This window comes from Bubalus bubalis, chromosome 13 (genome assembly GCF_019923935.1).
Source record: "Bubalus bubalis isolate 160015118507 breed Murrah chromosome 13, NDDB_SH_1, whole genome shotgun sequence".
Classification (NCBI taxonomy): Eukaryota; Metazoa; Chordata; class Mammalia; order Artiodactyla; family Bovidae; genus Bubalus; species Bubalus bubalis.
In genome coordinates, this window is record NC_059169.1 from 69389417 (window position 1) to 69410360 (window position 20944).

The window sequence follows — 20944 nt, forward strand, 5'->3', positions numbered from 1 at the left end:
AAGCGGTACCACCACCCGAATCCTGTGGCAGGGCCAGCGGCCCACAAGGAGCACAGCCACGTCCAGACGTGTGTGTCGTGTGCATCGTGGGCCTCAAGATTGCCGGAGATCCCTTTCAGAGTATTAGGAAACTTCTCCCCAGGGGTCAGAGCCACGAGTGATATTTCCAAGAGACACTCATAGTTTTCAGTTTCTGCTGAATCTATCTTGCATTTCATGTAGTAGGCGGTCCTGCCTCACACCTGGACTGAACTCTTCCAGAATTCTTGGAAAAGAATACTCTTCAACCAACATTGCTGAGATTGGCACCATGATCTATAATACAGAAGGAGAAAGCAGTTTCTTTTCACTGTCTCCTGTGGTGGATACCCGGCTTGTCTACCGCCTCGTCTCCCAGCTCCACCATCCCCATAGGTCACCCATGGGCCTGTCCATCAAACCATGCGGTGGGCAGTCTGGAGGGGGCTGGGCCCTGCCACTTCTCCTTCTTCCTTCTCACAGCGCTGAGCCCCATCCTCCTTCCCTACACACCACGAAAATTAAAGGAATGGAACGAAAGCAGGCGACACACCCAAGGCAGATGTGATGAACTCACGTTCTGGAGTCACACGGCCCTGGATTCCAGTCCCAGGGATTGGAACTGCCAGTCCCTGGATTGCCACTCCCTGCGCAGCTTATTTTAACTCCCTGAGCATCAGTTTCCTCACAAACCTGGAGATAAAGCAAGCCAATGCCCTCAAGGCATTCAGTAAGGTTCTAGCAAGCTCTCAAGGCTGAACTCTCAGGAAAAGGGAGGTAACAGTAACAAGCATGGGACTAGCTGTCAAGATGGATGTGGATAAACTGTGTTATCGTGTCATCTCTCAGGCTTTCTGCAAAGGAAAGAGCCTGGGAAATTCTTATTCCCTGGGGCTGTATATCAAACCAGTGCTTGCTAAGCAGAATTTTAGATACTTATAGAACCAATAGGCCTACAGTACAGACCCCTGGCTTTGTTGTAGCACCTCGTTCTCTTTCAGACTCTTCCACTACAATGACGGTTCTCTGCAGAATGATGCATTATTTGTGTTTTTGTTTAAGTTTATTTTTAATTGAAGGATAATCACTTTACAATATTGCTTTGCTTTCTGCCATACATCAACACCATTATTCAGTTTTTAACATTGTCTATGTAGTCACTCGTTTAAGGGGGCAAAGACCAGCCGGCAGTCCCGGACTTTCCTGCAAGGCCCCACAAGGCTCTCTGTCCCCTGGCCATCTAAGGAGTCACCAGAGACGTCAGCCGGAGAGCTGCCACTGCTCACAACCCCAGGCTGCTGAAATGAAAAGTGTCTCCACTTTCTCCTCCTTGGCTGCAGTTGGAAAATTTGGAGTCTCTGGGGGTGGGGAGTGTAGGGGAAGGACACAGTGGAGAATGGGAGCCAGTGGAAGGTGGGGGCCGTGGCACCAGCGATTCACGTCTCTTCAACTTGCTGTAGACACTGCGGGCATTGTTTGAAATCACATAGAAATCGTCCTACACGGCTTTCCATCTTACTAGCTGCTCAGCCACTTTGTCACATTAATCCTTCAAACTGACGTGAGTAAATAATACCACATGTGGCCATGATGACAGTCGTCTTCATAATGTATTCATCTCAAGGTACTCATGGGTTTTGCTAAAACAGTGTCAGTGAATGTCTTTAGAAAACTGCCATCAGAATAGCCAGCTGTCTTTACGCCGTGTGACATCTTGGAGACTTACGTTGGGACAGGCTGAAAGCTGGTGAGATGGGTGAGTGGCGCTCTTAGCCTCGTGATGACATCGGGCTCTGATAAGACACAGATTAACATTTGTAACACCTGGAGTCCCCAGACTGTATGCATTTCACACACACAGACACACACACACACACAGACACACACACACACACACACACTGCCCGAATCCCAACTGCGTCTTTGTCACTACGATTTTTGTACAACTTATCAAGAAATCTTTGTTGACACTAGACGTGATCTTCGGAACGAGCATATCCTTCTCTCTTATCCCTTCCCTCTTCAGATATTGAGCACACGGTTTATGTCTAGCTTCGTGCTAGATGTGAGAGATTCCACAAAGGAAGGCACAGCCCTGGCCCTCGGGAACTAGAGGTCAGCAGGGTCTGCAGGGATGACACACGGAGAGAGCAGAGCCGCACGGTGCAACAAGCACATTAGGTTCAAAGTCCAGACGAACATCATGTGCGAATAGCTGAAAACGTTTAGCTGTCTTTATGGGGCGGGGTCATAATGCCCATGGAAATAAGTAGTCTCAAAAGACGTAGGCTGTAGAAAGCAGGGGGAAGTGTGCCTGGGATCAAAGAGTGCTGGCTATCAGACACAACGAGGGCACAACACCAGTGGCCAGTGGGTCTGGGACTCTGAGCAGAAGACAAAGGCAGCTCAGGGTTGGCCAAACACATGGGTCAGAATAAGAACATCCAACAGGAATCAACAGGTTTGATACAGTTAAGGTCAAAATGATCCTACCCAGCTGAATCCTCAGGAATTTGGTCGGGGCAAAGTTTAGGAAAGTATTCCCAAATCTTGACTGACAGAATCACCTGGAAACATTTTCTATTTTTTAACATTTTATAACATTTTCATACCTCAGATCTGCTGAATCAGTATCACATCAGAGGCCTCGGGAATCTATTTTTTAAAAGCCAGAAATTTACCTTGAAGCCACAGTGCAGAGTGACCATGCTGACTCTCCTGAGACATCGAGCTAACCTGTAAGAGCTGACTGGGGGAGGAGTGAGCCGCAGCCCAGCCAAGCTTCAGCCCAGGCATGCCTACTGACGGAAGAGAAAAGCCTTTGAGGCATTAACACTCTGGTGAGAATCGTTCCTGTCTGCTCCCTCAAGAGTAATATGAGAGAGAGACCTAGCCTCTGCAGTGGTGGACAGTCAGGCACTGAGTCATATAGGCAAAGGGGATAGTATAAGTTTGAAAGTACAAGTGTTAGTCGCCCAGTCGTGGCTGACTCTTTGTGACCCCATGTAGCCCGTCTGGCTCCACTGTCCATGGAATTCTCCAGGCAAGGATACTAGAGTGGGTAGCCATTCTCTTCTCCAGAGGATCTTCCTGATCCAGGAATCAAACCCAGATCTCCTGCATTGCAGGAGGATTCTTTTCCATCTGAACCATCAGGGAAGCCCACTGTAGGTTTAAGGGCTGTCCAAGTTGGAAGAGGCCATCTAGGTTATGCCCCCAGTGAAAAGTCCACTCAACAACAAACCTGCTCCATAACCACTCAGTCTTTGCTCAAACACTTCCAGAGACAGGAAGCTCACTACCTACAGAGGAAGCTTGTTCCATTGTGTTACAGTTCTTGCTGATTCAGATGAAAACAGGAAGAACTCATCGAACATTTTGCAACTTCTCCCTGCTCTTCCTGCTGGTAGTTTGAAGAACATACCTAATTTCTCTTCAAATATTTGAAATCTCCTATTGGATGCCCCAAACCTTTTTTCTCAAGCCAAACTCCCAGACCTTTTTACCACTCCTTTTATAACAGGTTTTGAGATCTTTCTGGAGCTTTCCAGGTGCCATGATGTTCTAAAACCAGCTCATTCTCTCTATCAGTTCAGTTCAGTTCAGTCGCTCAGTTGTGTCCAACTCTTTGCGACCCCATGAATCCCAGCACGCCAGGCCTCCCTGTCCATCACCAACTCCCGGAGTTCACTCAGACTCATGTCCATCGAGTCAGTGATGCCATCCAGCCATCTCATCCTCTGTCATCCCCTTCTCCTCCTGCCCCCAATCCCTCCCAGCATCAGAGTCTTTTCCAATGAGTCAACTCTTCGCATGAGGTGGCCAAAGTACTGGAGTTTCAGCTTCAGCATCGTTCCTTCCAAAGAAATCCCAGGGCTGATCTCCTTCAGAATGGACTGGTTGGATCTCCTTGCAGTTCAAGGGACTCTCAAGAGTCTTCTCCAACACCACAGTTTAAAAGCATCAATTCTTCAGTGTTCAGCCTTCTTCACAGTCCAACTCTCACATCCATACATGACCACTGGAAAACCCATAGCCTTGACTAGACGGACCTTTGTTGGCAAAGTAACGTCTCTGCTTTTGAGTATGCTATCTAGGTTGGTCATAACTTTCCTTCCAAGGAGTAAGCGTCTTTTAATTTCTTGGCTGCAGTCACCATCTGCAGTGATTATTGGAGCCCAAAAAAATAAAGTCTAACACTGTTTCCACTGTTTCCCCATCTATTTCCCATGAAGTGGTGGGACTGGATGCCATGATCTTCGTTTTCTGAATGTTGAGCTTTAAGCCAACTTTTTCACTCTCCTCTTTCACTTTCATCAAGAGGCTTTTTAGTTCCTCTTCACTTTCTGCCATAAGGGTGGTGTCATCTGCATATCTGAGGTTATTGATATTTCTCCCAGCAATCTTGATTCCAGCTTGTGTAACCAACACATGCACAGGGCCTCTCTTGCCCATACCCAGCCCTTGATTGCAAAGACCAGAACGTCTCCCAGGGTAACCTGGGCAACGCCTCTCAGGTGGTGGAGAAACTCCCATCCCCCTCCTCAGCTTTGTCCAGATCCTTTGGGGGAGGGGCCTGAGTTCTTGGTGCCTCCTGCCGTCATGATTACAGCAGATGCGTGGCATAACCTCTCTTTCTCCCCAGAAGGGCTGTGAGCCTTTTCTTGCCAGAGTGCTGAAGGGATCAGACTCTGTTTCTCAGTCCAGGATTGTGGCCATTCGGAAAAGAAAAGGAGCCAAATAAATAAATCTAGTGACTGCTTTCCTACCCTGGGCTCTGCAGCAAGCATTAGGGTTTGGAATCCTCCACCAGCAGCACTCTGAGTCTGTATGCTGCCCACTCCCTGGTGACCCTCAGTCGTGCACGCAGGGCAGAGGTGCAGGACAGGGCTTGGCTTCAGAGCTGGAACAGGGCGGTGACTGGCAGTGACATGGGAGTGAGCAAAGACATTGTCATGAGCCACAGCCCAGGTTCCTGACACTGGCTTTCTGAAAACAAGGAGCTGGACCCATCTCTCTCTTGTCCCTTTCCTCACTCCCTGGCCCCCAAGCAGCATCAGACCTATTTGAACACAGACTCTGAGGGGGCTCAGACTTAACAGCATGCTTTTTGCACATGGCATAATGAATCTGTATCACTCCAGGGGCAGGGACCCTGATTGGCTAGTCACACAGATCACCACGTCGAGGGTAAGAGCATTCCAAGACAGAGAACAAACAAGTGCAAAGGCTGTGGAGCAAGAGAATTCATGGTTTGTTTAAGGAACGATGCCGAGGCTAGGAGAGAGTGAACAAAGAGTACTGTGATGAAGCAGAGAGAAACAAAGAGCTGTGATATGAGGATCTTCTGGATCATCACAAGGACTTTGGCTGCCATCTGGGTAAAGCGGGAGCCACTGGAGAGTTTAAGAAAGGGGTGACACCGTCTGACTTATGTTTAATGAGCTTCCTCTGGCTGCCACCTTAAGATGGGGGCAGAAGCAAGAAGGCTTCTGAAATGATCTATGGAGAAACAACAGCAGCCTGGACTGAAGTGGCAGTGGGAAGTGGTGGAGAGCAGTGGGGTCCTGGGATAGCAGATGGCAAAGCCCTCGGGATTTGCTAATGGAGTGAATGTGGAATGATGGCTTTGCTGACAGAGTGAAGGCGGAGGGTGTCAGAGGAGGGAAGGGGGACTCAGAGGTTTGATTCTGAGCAAATGGGAGGGGGAGCTGCCGTGGTCCGAGTGTGAGAGGGCTGACAGCAAGAGGAGCGGGTCTGCAGGGTGGAAGGTCAGGCACTTGGCAGTCCAGCTGGTTCCGGCTCCGTCATGGACAGACCCCAGGTAGAGGACGCGCTCTGCCGTCCCTGAGCCTGAGTCTCTTCTCTGCCTCCTTCCCGGCTTAATCTCCTCCATGTTCATATCCCTAGGGCCAGCTGGTGATGCTGGGGATTCTAAAAGCACTGAAATCAAGACCCTGCTCTATCCTTGATGTGCTACTTCACAAGGCAAGAAATTGGGCCAAGCGAACATTTTAGCAATGTTTTCAATTAAAAGAATGGAAAAGCTTCTGTTTGTTTAAGATTTCACAATGAGGCCCTGTTTCATAAGTCTAAAAACTCAGTTCAAGGACTCTGTTTTTTCCTGTCAGCCACTAGCTGGGCAGGGATGACCACTCCTCTCACTTGGGTTGCCTTTATAGTTACTGAGCATCTTCACACTGCCTTCATCTAAAACATTATTTGATTTTCAACCAAATATCTAATTTATGGTTGAGGAAACTGAGGCTTGCAGAATTCAGGCCACTCGAAGAAAGTCACCCAGTCAGAAATTCAGCACAAGCAGAATTTTAATTCAAATATTCAGACTCCAAATGTAATTTCTCATATTATATTGCACACACTATCCTTTTTTTCCATATTCCTGAGTTCAGTTGGATTTGTGAAGTAGCAGTAAGACTTTTAAGACAGAACTTTATACAATTCCTCGTGTGGAGGGGTACCTTTGCTTATGTCAGCTATACCCCCAAAGCCTCAGGTTTTCTGTGACTCCAGCCAGAAACTGTGATTCACCTGGTTCAAAGGAACGTGGATTAATTCCCGTGAATAAAAGAGAGATTAAAAACGCAACCTAAATAATCTCCTTTGTAAGGAGCCTCTGTGCTATATCTTAAAAAGACTCACCAAACTTGTGATGAAGAATCATGACTGGTCAGAACAGAGTATTGAGTAGAGTTCCTTGTGCTAGTCAGTAGATTCTTATTAGTTATCTATTTTATGCATAGCAGTTTGTATATGTCAATCCCAATCTCTCAATTAATCCCTCCTCCCTTTCAGTTTTATGGGGAAATAATCTTTAAAAGGGTGGATATATGTATATGTATGACATTACTTTGCTGACAAAGGTCTGTCTATGGATTTTCTTTTTTTTTTTCATTATTATAATAATTTATTCGGACAAGAGTATATAATATACAGTAATTTTTGTTTGATAGAAGAATATTGTAAATAATTCAACAAAATAGACATAGAAATTATGTCTATTTTGTCTTATACTTTTTAAAGTATTTTGTCTTAATTCTTTTTTTTTAAATTATAGATTTATTTTATTTATTTATTTTTTTTTTACTTTATAAATTTTATTTTTAAACTTATGGATTTTCAAAGCTATGGTTTTTCCAGTAGTCAAATATGGATGTGAGAGTTGGACTATAAAGAAAGCTGAGGGGGGATGATTTGGGAGAATGGCATTAAAACATGTATAATATCATAAATAAAATAAAATAAAATAAAAAGTGAAAGTGAAAAAAAAAAAAAGAAGGCTGAGCGCCAAAGAATTGATGCTTTTGAACTGTGGTATTGGAGAAGACTCTTGAGAGTCCCTTGGACTGCAAGGAGATCCAACCAGTCCATCCTAAAGGAAATCAGTCCTGAATATTCATTGGAAGGACTGGTGCTGAAGCTGAAACTTTAATACTTCGGCCACCTGATGCAAAGAACTGACTCACTGGAAAAGACCCTGATTCTGGGAAAGATTGAAGGTGGGAGGAGACGGGGATGACAGAGGATGAGATGGGTGGATGGCAACACTGACTCGATGGACGTGAGTTTGAGTAAATTCTGGGAGTTGGTGATGGTCAGGGAGGCCTGGCGTGCTGCAGTCCACGGGGTCACAAAGAGTCAGACATGACTGAGCGACTGAACTGATATGTATATGTATAACAGATTCACTTTGCTGAACAGCAGAAGCTAATACAACATTGTAAATCAACTATACTCCAATAAAAATTAGTTTAAAAAGAGAATCATGGCTGGGAGCCCTTCTCCCCAAAACCCTCCTGCCATCTCCTAGACCTCTCTTCCATTTCCATGTGACCAAAGTGGAACAAATCCCCCCTTCTCTTCTTATTTTCAGGATTCTCTTCTGTTCTCCACATAGTGGTGGGATGGGGGAATAATGTCCTCTTATGAAAAATGGGTGTTCAGTGGAGCATAACAAAGTTGGCCAAGTGTGACAATGAAAGGAAAGGAGGCTCCCACTTTTGTCCCCTCCTGATTGGGTAAGACACCCTCACCACAAATTGCCTGGTTCACTTTCTTTTTTGTCTTTTCCAGAGATCTTGAACTCACACGTTTTGGGCAAACCCTAGATAGCCTTGGGAAGCATCTTGAGTGTTGGTGACATGGGAGAGGCAGGCTGTGAGCCCTCTGCCGGTGGTGTGACTGTGCCCAGGCCCCGCCAGCCAGTTTTTGTAAAGGCACTTTTACTCAAAATGTACTGCTGCTGCTAAGTCGCTTCAGTCGTGTCCGACTCTGTGCGACCCCATACACGGCAGCCCACCAGGCTTCCCCGTCCCTGGGATTCTCCAGGCAAGAACACTGGAGTGGGTTGCCATTTCCTTCTCCAATGCATGAAAGTGAAAAGTGAAAGTGAAGTCGCTCAGTCGTGTCCGACTCCTAGCGACCCCATGGACTGCAGCCCACCAGGCCCCTCTGTCCATGGGATTTTCCAGGCAAGAGTACTGGAGTGGGTTGCCATTGCCTTCTCCCAAAACGTACTACAAATGTTTAAAAAACAACGAGGGTTAGAAATAACAAAAGGCAGATGTTGGCTTGTTTTGTATGAAACAGAATTAGAAAAATAAGATGCTCATGGGCCCTGCAAGTGTAATTTAAGACAGAAATACCAAAGGTTGGCTTCCAGCCCTGTTGGTACCCGAGACACCCCCTGGACTTGGATCAGGAGCCATGCGATGCAAAACACTGCACCAGTCAACCCATCTGAGGGCATGGGAGGGAGCAAATTAATACTTCTCCAGATTTATTCCATGGTAGTCACATCTGCAGGAATTGTGTGACACAGGGATCATTTTGAAGATGAAATCAACTTAACAACTGTTTTTTTCTGTTGTCTAATGGACAAATTATACCTGCAGGGAAAGTTCCAGGCTTCCCCTTTCCCCTTAGCAGTCTCCTCCTGGGCAGGGTAATATAGCAGAAAATAACACTGGACGTGGGGTCAGAACCTGGCCCTGCTCCCTCCTTGCTAGCTGTTGATACTGGAGAAGCATCTTGGCAACATCTGTGGGGAATGGGGAAACTGGGAAACTGATCACTAAAGACTCATTTAATTTCCACCAACTCCATGCTTCTCACTTCTTCCCAGGTCACTTCATCTGCTTTTATTTATTTTGCTAAGGTTTTCTTTCTCCTCCATGAGAAGGATAGACAAAAGAAAATGGGAGAAAACCTTGTAACTGTTCAGTTTTGAATTGTCTCATGTCAAGCACTCAGATTTCTCAGGACGCTTTTGTAAAAAGCAATTTAGCAAACTTCCTTGGGATTCAACATGGTGTTTTCTACTTATTGAGATAAAGAAAAAAATTTTCTTGACCTGACCTCTTGCACATTGATAGATACATATAATTTAGTAGGACTACATTGGAAAATTGTATGAATTGGTATCAAATTACATCTTCTCTTGGTTATCTAGGATGTGGAGCTAATCTCGATACTAATTAATATTCTGGAATCTGTAGCATTATATTCAGTCCCTCTAAGCAACTGACACTTTCAGGCTCTGCCTCCCCCGGTCAACGATGGTTAGTCCTAGGAAAGAGCTACTTTTCGCCTTTAAAGTTGGAAACAAACTGCAGTTGGCAAGAACACCGGGGCAGGTGGGCACTAGTTCCCTTTACTTCATCTTCACCCCAAGGGAAAATGGGAAAATTCATGAGACAAGCTATGTTATTTATTTGCTTAAGAACTTCCCTTCTGCCATTCCCCCCATATGGTCTACGTTTTGCCTCTGAATTGGTGCTTTCACAGTACAAAACGGCCTTTGTTGAGAGGCAGTAACAGGTGTGTTGTGAGAGAGGGAGTGAGTGAGAGAATGGGAGAAAATGTGCATCTGTGTGTGAGAACACGGAGGGCTGAGTGTGAGTTTTGTGTGTGCAGGTGTCCATGCAGTCTAAGGCACGGAGACCCAGTGTGCTCAGGGAATTCCTTCGGAGAATAGAGTCACATAGTATTTAAGAGCTCTTGGCTGAGATATCTATGCACCATCTGTGAACACATCCCTTCCAGAGAGATGCTGCAAAACCACCTTGGATTCTTAAGATAGATGAAGCAAATGCATTTCAGCAAAAGTTCTGATGAAACTAGCTCAGTGATACTCACTCTGTCTTGCTCTTCTCTCTAAACAGCATCATAGACAACACGTGGGCTTCAGGCCAGACAGACTGGATTAGCGTTTCAGCCAGGTATTCCTCGGTGTGGGGATGTTGGGGGATTTACTAAACTTCCCCAAGTTCCTTTTTAAAAAACAAAAAACAAAAAACCATAAATATTGGATCACAATGCCCAAAGTCCTGGTGTAGCTGAGGGAATTCAGTGCCTGGGCATGGTGGTCACTCAGTAAATGTTGGTTCTTTTCCCATAAACACAATTCTCAACCCAGATTGAGCAGAGATGGGAAAAAATGCTTCCCATATGTTCAGGTAGGTCACTGACAAGGTCCAAATTGCCTTCTAATTTGCCAACCAAGGTTTTGGCCTCTTGTGCTTTGGCATGATAAAGATGCGTGAGATGTTGCAGCTGCACGCTTCTGCTTTAAGCTCATCTTCTCCGCAGAACACTGGAGTGACTATGCACTGCCTTTAAGACACAAAAGCTCGCCTCCTGCCCTGCGTTCAGCAGACCCTGGCCTCCAAGCCGTTTCCATGGGGATGGTGTTGGAGCTGTGGCCAGCCTCTCAGGTCTATCTGGACTGATTCCCATCATGTCCAGTGGCACATGGATGGACTGCTGCCCTGGAGATGCTCCATGGCGGTGGGACCTCACAAGACAGACACAGCTTTTGGGGAAATATAAAACCATGACCCTTTGTTTCATCAGCCCCATAGAGCAAGCAGCTCAGTTAGACTGGTTGAGAAGGAAGACTTGCTCCCTGCTTTTCACCAGACACCACAGTATTGCGGAAAGAGAATGGACTTAGGAGTCAGAGGAAAGTTCAAATCCCACAACTGCCACTGTGACACAAAAACAAAACAAAATAACACAAAACACCGATTTAACTCCCCAGTTTCTGTTTCCAGTTTTCTACATGGTGATCTCCAACACATCAAATCGCTATTCCTGAATCCATCCGGAAGTCACCTTAGGCCATGGCTGGCACAAAGTAAATCATCAATGACTATCAAATGTCCTTCACAAAGCTTTCACGCCCACATGACAGAGAATTGTTCTACACACATATTTGAACAAGTTGTTACTTGGCCTTTTGGCAGTGATTAGCCAGCTCCAAAGGAGAAACCAGTCTGTGTTGACAATTAGGGGAGCAAAGATGTTGAGGTAGAAGCAAGTTTTCTCTCTGCTCCAAGAAATAATAATTATCAGCCATCATTTCCTACTTTTGAAGGCAGACCAGCATGCTGGACAGGCTTCTAAGATGTATCCATGTTGGATACTGCAAATCAATTCCTCTGCAGTTCACCCCCATCCGGGCATGACTTCCAGTAGTTTAGTGCTTGCAAGGCTAGCTACTCCTTTCTGCAGGGCCCTTACAGTTAGCACTTCACATGTAATGTAGACTGCAGGAATAGATGCACCACATCTTAGGTTTTATATCAAGTTTATGGTATCTTAGTCTTGACTTCCTGAAAACTGATTCCTGTGCAAAGAATGGGCTTCCCTGATGGCCCAGGTGGTAAAGAATCTGCCTGAAATGCGGGAGACCTGGGTTCAACCCCTGGGTTTGGGAAGATGCCCTGCAGGAGGGCATGGCAACCCACTCCAGTATTCTTGCCTGGAGAATCCATGGACAGAGGAGTCTGGCAGGCTACAGTCCATGAGGTTGCAAAGAGTCAGACATGACTGAGTGACTAAGCACACAGGCAAAGATCTGGATACAGAAGATTTATGAGGGACTGTCTTTGGGAACAACACCTAGAAGGAAAAGAGGGAAGCAGGAACGGACTGAGTTTAGAGAAACTGAACTGCGATGTAGTTGCAAAGCAGACTTCAATCAACTGCACGAGTGCTCCGCACTGGGAAGGCCATTCAGAGGTGTCCTCAGTTGAGGTGGAAGAGACTAGGATGCTGTATCCTGCATCTATCTTAAAACACATTCATTTATTTGGTTGCATCTGGTCTCAGCTGCGGCACTCGGGGTCTTCATTGCAGCACGTGGGACCTTTTGTTGCGGCACACGTGACTCTCCAGTTGTGGTGTAGGGCTCAGCTGCCCTACGGCATGTGGGATCTTAGTTCCCCCACCAGGGATCAAACCCAAGTACCCTGCATTGCAAGGCAGAGTCTTAACTGCTAGAGCTCCAGGGAAGTCTATATCCTGTATTTATTAGTCAATGGACATAGGCTGCCCTTTCCCCTCCTCTCAACCCAGGGACAAGGCGTACCTGGGGCAAGGTGGCTCCTAATGGTCAGGAGTGATTTTTCAAAGATGGGCATAGTCATCAGCAGTCAACTCTCTGGACTGCTGGGAGAATGAGCGCCTAGGTCCTGAAGAGGAAATGCGGACAGCCCAGCCCAGACCCCTAATATTCACTGCTGAGCACCCACTGCTCTGCTCAGACTGACTTGCTTATACTACATCTACCTCATCTGCATACAGCTTCTCGGGGATTTTGGCTGGCATCATTTTCAGGGAAAACTTATGAAACAGCTTGATCTAATGAACTACAGTCTTCATGGATGCAGCTGGTTTTAAGGTCACAACAGATGCTCATGGTCTTCTTCTCTACTGCTCCTTCTAAATTCCCTTTTCTCCTAGCTATCATGTCCACTGCTCTAGAAGCTTCACTGGTGTGGTGACCAGATCCCACCGCCCCCCCACCCCGCCCCCGCGAAGGTCTGGGTCCCTGGTCAGCATATTCTTTTCAGGCTGTGACTACCGCACTTGTCATCAAAATTGCACAGGGTCAAACAAAACATGCCAACTCCAGTTAGTCATCAGGGTGCCAGAACTGCAGTGTGTTGCGTTTTTTGTGTGTAACAGCTGCCTATCTTTTCCCGGTGATCAACGCCAATTGTTCCTACCTGCGTGATGACTCCTTTCCTTGAAATGCTGGTCTTTGGGCACAATGAGCCATAGCGCTTAAAGGTGAAGGGATAGAAAGCACAGATTCCCCCAAATGGGTCCCTGGGAGTGTGAAAATTTGGGCTACTCGTATCTCTACCACTTAGTTCCTAGGCACGTGCATTCTGCCTTCTGGGGGCACAGCCCTGTATATAGTTGGTTGGTTCTGAGTATATTCTGTCCTCATCTGAGACAGCATCTCACCTGTGGATGAAGTTTGGCCTTTCCCTCTTCTGTCAGCTGGCAGTAGGGGACTTCCATGTGGCCCTGTGTGTGGCCCAAGAGACGCCAGAGCAAGAGGGGTGGACGACACACGGACTGGGTCACTCACTTGTGCAACTAACTGTGCCGCCCCAGGTGCCCCGCTTCTATCCTACGCTAGATCACTGTCGGGCCACCAACCATATAACTGCTAGATGGACAGCTCTGCTCGGATGACCACTTCACTCCCATGGTGAGGGCCGACTCGTTTTTCAAATGAAATATAATTTTATGCTGCAGATATCAAGTGCCTTGCTAGGTGCCTGTGTTATGAGTCCTCGTAAGGACGAATTTGCCATCAACTCCACAGGACATCTGTTTTTCTACCACAGATGTCTCTATTGGGGTACCCTAGCGATTTCACTTTCACTTTTCACTTTCCTGCATTGGAGAAGGAAATGGCAACCCACTCCAGTATTCTTGCCTGGAGAATCCCAGGGACAGAGGAGCCTAGTGGGCTGCCGTCTATGGGGTCACACAGAGTCGGACACAACTGAAGCAACTTAGCAGCAGCAGCAGTATTGCCAAGGGGGTTGGGCTGCTTGTCCAGAAGCCTGGGCCTGCTGCACATCCCTTTACTGTTCTGCCCTTCCTGCTCCGTCTCTACCTGTCCCAGCAAGAAGGGCCTACTTGTCACCTGATGCACAGCCTGGAAAAATATTCCCAAGTGTGGAATTTGCTGTACTCAGAACCCGAAGAGGTCTATCACACTTGTATATCCTTCTTAGTGAGGGGAAGTACAAGATATAATACCCATCATCTACTTTGGAATCGATGTCCTGGCATACCCAGACCCTAAAAACTATACTCATACGGGGCCTCTGAACTTCAAAGAGTTACTTCCTATCCCCTGAAGCTCATAGACTAACCAAAACTCCCAAGGCATTTCTGTTGGCATTTATCTCTGTCACTGGCCCCAAGATGTGATGTTATTTTTTAATTTACAAACTTGGCGGGAAGAGGGAGACAGTTGCAAAGCCTTCCATTTGTCATTCCCCACTCTGGTAGCTCTAAACTCCAGGCCAAGAAACCAGTGTGGAAGATTTGCCAACTGCTATGTATGTCCATGTCCACTAGTTCTCAAAATATTTGAGTAATTTCCTTTCCCTAGTGGATAGTCACCCAAACATGTGGCTATAGATCCCTTTGGGGAGGAGCTGGGAGACTCATTACCATATACAAGTACCATGGTGCTCTGGGATCCTTTGTACTAGTGACCCAGCTTCTCTCAGTCAGTGGATTCCAGATACGAGAATCAGCTCAGTCTGCTGCTGCTGCTAAGTCACTTCAGTCGTGCCCGACTCTGTGTGACCCCATAGACGGCAGCCCACTAGGCTCCCTGTCCCTGGGATTCTCCAGGCAAGAACACTGGAGTGGGTTGCCATTGCCTTCTCCACAGCTCAGTCTAGGAACTACCTATTGGGGGGTTGCTGCTCTTAGTCTCCTAACCACTCTTTTTTTTTTTTTTTTTAATTTCTTTTGATTGATAGATTGAGAAATACCCTCTTCAGCTGCCTATCTATCTCTCTTGTCCTAGGAATGCCATGTTCTATTCATCATTCCCATGGCTCTCTAGGAGTCAGGCTCTCTGGCTGCCACTCAGACCTTGTTTTTCATTGTGCAATAATTGCACCCAATTATTGTAATGAACAATAATAATTTTGATGGGAAGAAGAAGCTACATTGAGATACAAAAGCAACAGAGACCTCTGCTGATTCTATAAGATGCTCTGTAGCCAGGATGGCTCTTCAGAGTTGTCCCTAACTGAAGTGAGGAAGCTGGGCCTTTGCAGCCCTGCAGCAACCATTCAATGGCGTGGAAAGCATTCCTCCGGCTAGGCATGGTTTTTATGGCCAAGGGAAATTCTTAGTGGTGAGTTGCAGCCAACATTGCTGGCGTCTCCAGGACTATGCTTCAGGACCACACCTTAGAGCTTTAAGGTGTTTGAGTGGCACTATAGTACTCTCTACACTAGGGAGAGAGGTAGATGACAAAGCATCTGTTTTGCTGGTGTGGACCATGGTGACAGCTGTATGATTCTGGAGCCGGGAGTTAGAGTAGCAGCTGGCTGACTCTTCAGCTTTTGATCATGTCAGAGGTGGCAGCTCCCTTGACTTTCTAGTTGTGCAACGTTGTTTTGAGACATATCCTGGAAATTGTGACCAAAGTCTATTTCTTTAGCCCTCACACTGAGTATGTGAACTTTCAGCACCTCTAAATAAATTTCTTCCTGCTTAAACTAGTTAGAATAGATTGTATGTTCTCAACTAAGAACCCTGAACAAAGTTGGTATTTGATAGCCAGCATCCGTTCTGGTTAGATGGTGCCATGATGTATTGGTCATTGTATAAACTGAAAATTACATAAAACTTCACCAGGAGAGTCAGGTTTCTAGATTAAAGGCAAAGTAGCTAACATATGCTGTATGCTGAACTTCCCAAGACCTACAGCTCTCTGTGGCTGTTGACTGACATAAGGTCAGTGCTCGGTTGCAGACAGTGTGTGCTTATATTACTTTGCTAGTTAGGCCTGCAAGAAAGGGACATGAACAGATGACTCTGGGGAAAAGCCTCTCTGTTGAGGTTTTATGGAATTGTGGTAAAATAAGTGATGACTCTCAGTAGCTACAGGTGCTCAGGGTCTCGGTGCTTCAGGAAACAAGGACAGTTGGCCAGTGTCATTCAGTATGCAGTCTGAACTTGAAAGTCTTGGCTATCTCATACCTTGGCATTTACTCTTTTCCAAAAGGCGTTTTTGTTGATTGGTATGCCTCCATCCCAACAGCAACTGGTATTATTGGAGAAAATTTCTCACCAAGCCTTTGTAAAGGCAGCTGGCTTCTCACACGCCTACTACACATAGGTTTACCCCTGGTTTCTCTATTGATCCCTGGTTCAGCCCGCTAGAGACGGGGTAGCGAGTCATTCATAGAAAAAACGGAGTGCTACTTCACTTTAAAATGTAGCAACCCTTTGGGGGGCTGGTAAGTGGGGTTTTGTTCAGCCCTAATGCAGCTATTCCAGTGCTGAATCCTCCCAGAATATGACTTATGAGACTTTGAGCTCCAAGTGTCACATCAAGGGGAGCTGCTGCTTTCCTTTCCTTCTCTAGACCCTTTGTATAAATTGTGCATATACAAATCCGTCCCTTTTCTGATAGCCTTAGATAAACTTAGTGTAAAGTACTTTGTGCTTCCACGATGGCTCAGCAGTAAAGAATCTGCCTGCAATGCAGGAGACTTGCAGGACACATGGGTTCGACCCCTGGGTTGGAAAGATCCCCCGTAGTAGGAAATAGCAACCCACTCCAGTATTCTTGCCTGGAACATCCCATAGATAGAGGAACCTGGTGGGCTACTGTCCATTGGGTGGCAAAGAGCTGGACGTGACTGAGCAACTAAAAACAACAAAAATGTGTTTATAGAGAGGCAGATTGATAAACATGCACACATTCGAAGGTATAGCCTGCAGAGTTCTGTATACATACCTACTGAAGCACAAGAGGATAAAACATATCCATTTTCTCAAATAATAAAAGCTCATATAACACTTGAAACAGTGTTTTCCAAATGTACCCAAGGGTAAGTTTGAAAAGTTACCTTGGTTTTTTGTTAGACTTTCAAGTGCTCAGATCCATTGAATCAGAGTTGCTAGGAGCAAGTCCTGAAAAGCTGTGCATTCAATAAGTGCCCAAGGTGATTCTTAGCAGAAAAGACTTAGGAAGCCAATCCCTTCACTATCGCCGCTTCTCCGGCCGGTCCTATAAATGACCCGTGGATGTCGTCACCCGCCTCAGGGTCACAGACGGACCCCTTGCATGGGTGAACCAACTGGATGTGCAGAAAGCAACTGTTAAACAGATCTTGATATTCAAAACAACCAAGGGAACTAATATCAATGTGGTCTTTCTTTTTTTTAAAAAAATAAAGTGATGAGATAACCCTAGGCAAACAGACCAAAGGCAAGTGTGCTGAAATCTGACCACTTTATGAAATAATATACTGAACAGAATTAATCTATTATGTTTTCCTTTCATCCAGGATTCTTAGAAATCTGTCTTTTTTTCCCCCAATAAGAAATAATCCTGTAGAACATGCACTAAATTCTGGGCTGTGTTCTTTGTTGTAAACTCAGAGAGAAGTGTAGCTGGGCAACAATGAAGACTATATTACACAATTACTTAAATATGAGTCTTCAGCAAAGATGAAATGACTTGAGGCTTTTCAATGAACACAGCTTTAAGCTCAGTAAATAGTGGCTTATATCAAATTTGTTTATTACCATGGGTAATTTGTTCTTAACATAGACATATTTTACACTTGAAGTAATGTTTCACTAGAACTCCATAAAGCAACTGTGTAATTGATAATAAATATGTCACTACTGGTAAGTAATTAATTCATATGAAGTTAGTTAAAACCATGCGAGCACTGCCTAGAGTACAGAAAAAGAATGCATAACTAAAGTAGTTATAGTCAAATAACAGATGGTATAAAGAAGTCAATAAAAACAAATAAAGATGTGGACAAAGTGTGTGCTTGTGTGTATGTGTGTGTGTGTAATCATGCTTATCAAGCACTTGTAACACACCTGATATCATGCCTGACCCTTCTCTCAGAACTTTTCAGGGAAGTATTGAATTCAGTTATTATAGATGAGGAAACTGGAGATCTGAAATTTTAAGTCGTTTGTCGTATGATATACAGTGAACTAGCAATGGAAACGAGGTACTGTTAATTAGCAATGAAAATGAGTGTGGAAAGCAATTGTAGGTGTACAGGCGTGCTTTTTCTACCTCTGTTTAGTGTAGTGTTACTCAAGCATGAGTTTCACGATTAGATATACCTTGTTTGGGGCTTCCCCAGTGGCTCAGCAGTAAAGAATATGTCTGCAATGCAGGACCCACAGGAGATGTGGGTTCAATCCCTGGGTCAGGAAGATCCCAGGGAGGAGGGCATGGCAACCCACTCAAGTATTCTTGCTTGGAGAATCCCATGGACAGAGGAGCCTGGCAGGTTACATTCCATAGGATCACAAAGAGTTGGACACGACTGAGCACACGCACATACATTCTTTGTGTCCTGGATGAGCAACTCTCTAGGTATATGATCTTGGTAAGATGACCTGGTATCTCTAGGTCTTAAAAACAATAGCATCTACTACATAGAACTATTGTGAGGATTAAATGGGAAAACACATGGGTAAAGATAGTATCATGCCTGGCACATATCAAGCTCTACGTAAAATTAGTTAATTATATGATATCGCCAGGAAAATCAGCACAGAGTAAATAATTACTCAACAGAGTAGGAACTGAACACTATTTTCATTTACAGTGAGACAGATATTTTCTCTCTATTATTCAGCTATTTATGGACTGAATTTAATAAAAACTAATTGAACACAGACTTCAGATTTCTGAGGCAGTCTTATTTTCATGAAATTTGACTTTTGAAAACTATGTTTCATTTAATTCAACTCAATAACCATTATTTAAGCACCTGTGTCAGTTCCTTTCTTCAGTGACCTCACAGTCCTAATGACTGGCTATAAGATGGTAGAAGGACAGAAGAGCAAGAAATGGGAGGCTTATTGAAGGAGAAAAAGTGGAACTTCAGACTGACAGAATATCTCAGAAGACCTAGTCCTACCTTTAAAACAGCAAACAGCTCCTAGTGAGCCTTACAAACTGATGGAAGAGGCAGATAACAGGCGGATTGTTGTATGAATCTGCCTGCCAATGCAGGAGACACAAGAGACACAAGTTGAATCCCTGGGTCGGGAAGAGCCCCTGGAGGAGGAAATGGCAGCCCACTCCAGTATTGTTGCCTGGAAAACCTCACGGACAGAGGAGTCTAGTGGCTACAGTCCATGGGGTCCCAAAGAGTCAGATATTACTGAGTGCACACACAGCAGCACTCAATCAGGTCAGGGATGTAATCTGTTTAACTTGCTGTATGATGAACATCTTACGTGTGCTATTTGATTATGACAGTATGCCTGCATAACAAGTATATGAAGAGGTAACATTTAAAACAAGATACAAAGGGTGAATAAAGGAGTAGGTCAAGGAATGGTGATAAATGCAAGAGCTGAATGTAAGAGAGAACACTGTGGTCTGGCACATCAGAAATGGCTCCATCAGGCTGGTTGGTATATGTGCTTGGGGGCCAGTAGGTAGGCCACACAGATTTGAAGGAATCAATTCACGAAGAATGCTGCATGCACTTAATGCTCTGTGTCTGTGGTTTGTTACGGCAGCTGCCCATCAGAATCATCTGGGAAGTTTTTCAAAATGACTGATGGAGTACTGCATCCCAAAACAACTATCAAGCCTGTTTAGGTCCCACCCTTTTATTGAGAAAATACAAAACTGAACAAAATGTTTTGTAAAAATGTGTTTGAACATCTGAAACTACCAAGAGGGTAAGAATTTGGAGGGCCAAGATCCAGATGAGAAGGAAATCCAGGAGTCATGATCAGACATTTGGGGCAATTTTTTCCCTCAAGAGGATTAACTGACAGTTTCAAAATCAGTGCCTGAGAGATTGAAAAGTTAGGGGGTTTCCAGTAGTTTCACAGGGCTGGGGGTTGGGGGTGGTGAAAATTGGAGTTTGAAGCCCACCAAGATGGAGTATAGCTGGTATATACCCTTGGATTTCATTTGGGACCCTCAAAATTGACATACTAAGAATAAGGATGGCCTGGAAATAAATCAGACCTCATAAAAATTGAAGCTTCAATTTGATCATCTCATTCCTTAATTGGACAATGGTGAGCTTATCCTAGCCTGCTGCTGCTGCTGCTGCTAAGTCACTTCAGTCGCGTCTGACTCTGTGCAACCCCAGAGACAGCAGCCCACCAGGCTCCCCCGTCCCTGGGATTCTCCAGGCAAGAACATTGGAGTGGGTTGCCATTTCTTTCTCCAATGCATGAAAGTGAAAAGTAAAAGTGAAGTTACTCAATCGTGTCTGACTCTTCGTGACCCCATGGACTGCAGCCTACTAGGCTCCTCCGTCCACGGGATTTTCCAGGCAGGAGTACTGGAGTAGGGTGCCACTGCCTTCTCCGTATCCTAGCCTAGTTGTCTCTTAAAAACAAAAGGAAATTCTCTCTGGTCAAAATAACATTAGAATATAATCCAGGAACTTATATACGTCTACAGTGCCCCACACAAAATGTCCAACATGTGATCAAAAGTAACAAGGCTTCCAAAAAATGAAAATCTGGACTGAACATCATGAAAAAAATCAGCCACTATAAACAGATTCACAAAAAATAGCTATTATAAAGTCCATGTTTGGAATAGAGATAGACTTTTAATAACCACAGTTAATATTTTTGAGGAATTAAATAAGAGGGAGAATTTCAGCCAGAATGGAAGTTGTAACAAATATGAAAATGAAAAAAAATAAACAACAACTGCAATTAAGATATCAATTAATAGAATTAACAGAAGAGTCAAAACACAGATAATGAAAAATAGGAGAAAATATCTAGCTGGGCATGTAGAGAAACAGAAGTAGACAAAATAGATAAAAGAACCTAATATAAGGTTAACAAGTCTAAAATTCAAGTAACTTGAACCCCA

At 45.0% G+C, this 20944-nt stretch overlaps 1 long non-coding RNA gene across 2 annotated transcripts in view; it reads right to left on the bottom strand.

Annotated features, from left to right (window-relative positions):
* Positions 1-913: 913 nt before the first annotated feature.
* The window catches only part of LOC112578479, a 63241-nt gene continuing 43210 nt past the window's right edge, over positions 914-20944 (bottom strand). For both annotated transcript variants that reach the window (XR_003102768.3, XR_006543808.2), the window contains 2 exons: positions 10177-10310; positions 914-1811 (listed from right to left, as the gene is read on the bottom strand). This is a non-coding gene — a long non-coding RNA (uncharacterized LOC112578479). The remainder of the gene's footprint in view (positions 1812-10176; positions 10311-20944) is intronic.